The sequence below is a fragment of the Mustela nivalis genome (assembly GCF_964662115.1).
Source record: "Mustela nivalis genome assembly, chromosome: 12".
NCBI lineage: Eukaryota > Metazoa > Chordata > Mammalia > Carnivora > Mustelidae > Mustela > Mustela nivalis.
Window position 1 is genome coordinate 39,055,518 of NC_139031.1, and position 3,776 is coordinate 39,059,293.

Here is a 3,776-nt window from a genome sequence, read left to right on the forward strand (position 1 = left end):
AGTCTTTTCTTACACATCCTTGTGACGGGATAAAAGGGCCCTCACTACAAACGCCGGATTATCAGACAGCATCAACTCAATCACCTAGAAAGCCCAGACAGGGATATAAAGATACAAACTTTGCCAACAGGAAAACAATGGAAGTAGTGGAGTCTATAGCAACCTGGAAAAAAGTACTTTAATTCAAGTGTGTGGTTTTTTCTTTTAATCACAAAAGACAAATTATATTACAGAGACACCTTTTTTTTTTAACTATTTTTTTAGAGCAGGTTTAGGTTTACAACAAAATTGAAAAGAAGGTACAGAGATTTACTATATACCCCTGTCCAAACACATGTATGGCCTCTCTCATTATTCACATCACTCACTAGAATAGTACTTTTTCTTTAAGATTTTTATTTATTTATTTGACAGACAGAGATCACAAGTAGGCAGAGGCAGGCAGAGAGAGAGAGGGGAGGAAGCAGGTTCCCTGCCTGGGCTCCATCCCAGGACTCTGAGATCATGACCTGAGCTGAAGGCAGAGGCTTTAACCCACTGAGCCACCCAGGTGCCCCAGTACTTTTTCTTTTTTAACCAAGGATGAACCGACACTGACACATTATAATCTCTATAAAGTTAATGGTTTACTTTAGGATTCACTCTTGATGAGCAACATTCCATGGCTTTGGAAAAATGTACAATGATTATATCCATCATTATAATATTATATAGAGTATTTTCACTTTCCTAAAAATCCTCTGTGCTCTGCCTGTTCATCTCCCCCACCCCTTCTCTAATAATCACTGATTGTTTTATTGTGTCCATAGTTTTGCCTTTTCCAGTAGGTCATATAGCTGGAATCAGACCAGTGTTAGCCTTTTCAGACTGACTTCTTTCACTTAATAGGATATCATGGTTGTTTCTGACCTTTGACCATTATGAATAAGGCTCCTATAAATATCCCCGAGCTGATTTTTGTGTAGACATAAGCTTTCAACTCCTTTGGTAAGCCCTAGGAGCACAATTGCTGGGTTATATGCTAAGCGTATGCTTAGTCTTAATAAGAAACCACCAACCTATCTTCCAAACTGGCAGTACTATTTTAAGTCCCCACAACCAATGTATAAGAGTTCCTGTTGCTCCACACCGCCACCAGCATTTGGTGGTGCCAGGATTCCAGATTTGGCCATTCTAATAGGTGTATAATAAAACAACACTGTTGTTTTAATTTACATTTCCCTGATGATGTATCATGTGGATCAACTCTCCACAAAAATACAAATACACAAAAACATATGTGTATTTGTCATCTATATGTCTTCTTTGGTGAACTGTCTAAGGTCTTTGGCCCTTTTTTTATTCAGCTTTTTTTCTTATTATTGTTGAGTTTGAAGGGTTCTTTCTATATTTTAGATAACAGTCCTTTATCAGATGTGTTTTTTGCAAATACTTCCCATCAGTCTATGGCTTGTCTTTTACTTCTCTTGACATTGTCTTTCATAGAGAAGTTTTTAATTTTAATGAAGCCCAGCTTATCAATTGTTTCTTTCATGGATTATGGTGCTATATATAAAAAGGCATCACTGTACCCAAGGTCATCTAGGTTTTCTATGGTTATGTTCTAGGAGTTTTATACTTTTACACTTTACATTTAGGCCTATGATCTATTTTAATTTTTGTAGACAGTGTAAGATTTGTGTCTAGACTCACTGTTTTGCACATGCACATCATTTGGCTCCAGTACCATATGTTAAAGAGACTACCCTTGTTCCATAGTATTACATCTGCTCCTCTGTCAAAGATCAGTTCACTACATTATGTGGTCTATTTCTGGGCTCTCTAGTCTCCTGCATTGATTTATTTTTCTATTCTTTCACCAATGCCATGTTATCTTGGTTATTGTGTTTATAGTAAGTCTTGAAGTTGGACAGCATCAGTCCCCCAACTTTTTTCTTCTAATTCCTCATTTTTTCAAGGTTAGACTGGCTAGAGGTTCAACGATTTTATTGCTCTTTTTTCTAAGAACGAGCTTTTGGTTTCATTGATCTTTCTCTACTGATTTCTTGGTTTGGGTTTCACTGGTTTCTGCTATAATCTTATTATTTCTCTTCTTCTGCTTACTTTGGAAGGAATTTGCTCTTATTTTTCTAATATTCTAAAAGTGGAAACAGATTATTAATTTCAGATTTTTTTTCTTTTCTAATATATTCATTCAAAGCTATAAATGTCCCTCTAAGGACTGCTCTGCAGCTGCCTACAAATCTGGAAAAGTTGTGTTTTCACTTTTATTTCAAATTCATTTTTAAATCATCCTGACAGGCAAAACATATTAAGGGGAAATTTTCACTCATGGACCTCCAGATTGCAGCTGTTTTTGTTGTTTTGTTTTGTTTTGTTTTTACTATTATAGATAAATTCTTAACTCTGACTAATGATTGATCAAAGTATGCTTTGAGCAACACACATTTATTTAGGGATTTTTTTAAAGATTTTAATTAATTAATTAATTTATTTGACAGCTAGAGATCACAAGTAGGCAAAGAGGCAGGCAGAGAGAGAGAGAGAGGAGGAAGCAGGCTCCCTGCTGAGCAGAGAGCCAGATGTGGGGCTCAATCCCAGGACCCTGAGATCATGACCTAAGCTGAAGGCAGAGGCTTTAACCCACTGAAACACCCAGGCGCCCCTCTTTAAAGATTTTTATGGATGTTTGCTTCAATGCATTCTTCAAAAGGAAGACCCAAAGTATAACATCTTATTTACTAATACTGAAATGGGGTTTCTTTCTAATATGAGCCTATATCCTGTGTTGTCTGTGTTCTGCCTTGTTGTAGTCATTCGTGGTCTCCAGACCCATGAAGTGGAAAGCCATTGCAAATTTATTTTGTTAACTAGATAATATTTACTGGATTCAGGTCAACTGACTGCCTTCGCTAAAAAAAGACAATTTTTTTTCCATTACCCACCTCCCCACAGCAGCTCTGGAGATATTGCTTATAACCATTTTACCCACAAAAACATAAGAGTCCTTCCCTTATGATAAGGATAAAGTCATTCAGGTTCCAAAAGACTGAGTTGCCCAAAGTTAAATGGTGCTTTTTGCCTTTAATAAAGCAGCATTCTCTAGTCACTAATCATAGAGTTAAAATTGTTACAGCTCTAAACCCATACAACTGAGTCTCCTTTATTGCAAGGCCTCCCAAAACAAGTGAGAACACAAGCAAGGAAGGAAAGAAATGGGCAAGGAAATGCAATGGGTGGCCCTTGTAAAGTCTGATTTTGAGTTGGTGAGGCTGACGTCCCAAGGGAGTAGAACTCTATTTTAGCCTAATGCTTTTTGGGGGATGGTAAATTTATTGAACTCACAAGCTGAAACAATCTCAAGAGGGCTGTTTATTCAGAAGAGACATATTAATCCATTAAGCTAATGCTTTAACATAAAAGGCTAGACCTACTACATTAGCTTCGGTGACCCAAGTAATTTTACCCATTTGAATAAAATAACCTTTGGTGTGAACAATATAATAAAAAAAAAATGAGCATCAAATTCCACTCTGTGCGTGTGTGTGTGTGTGTGTGTGTGTGTGTTCCATCTGTTGGGTTAAATTCCTAACCTAGGCCTTCATATTACTCTGAAAATCACAAAATCTCCCACATCCTAAAACATGTCTCTGATCTAAAAAGTAATTGCAACCAAAGGCCTATACTTACCTGGATAAAATGAAAGTTTTCTGAATGTGTTTAAGGGGAAAACGCTGCATAAAAGGAAAGACAAGTTGTGACAACTTTGGGCTCTA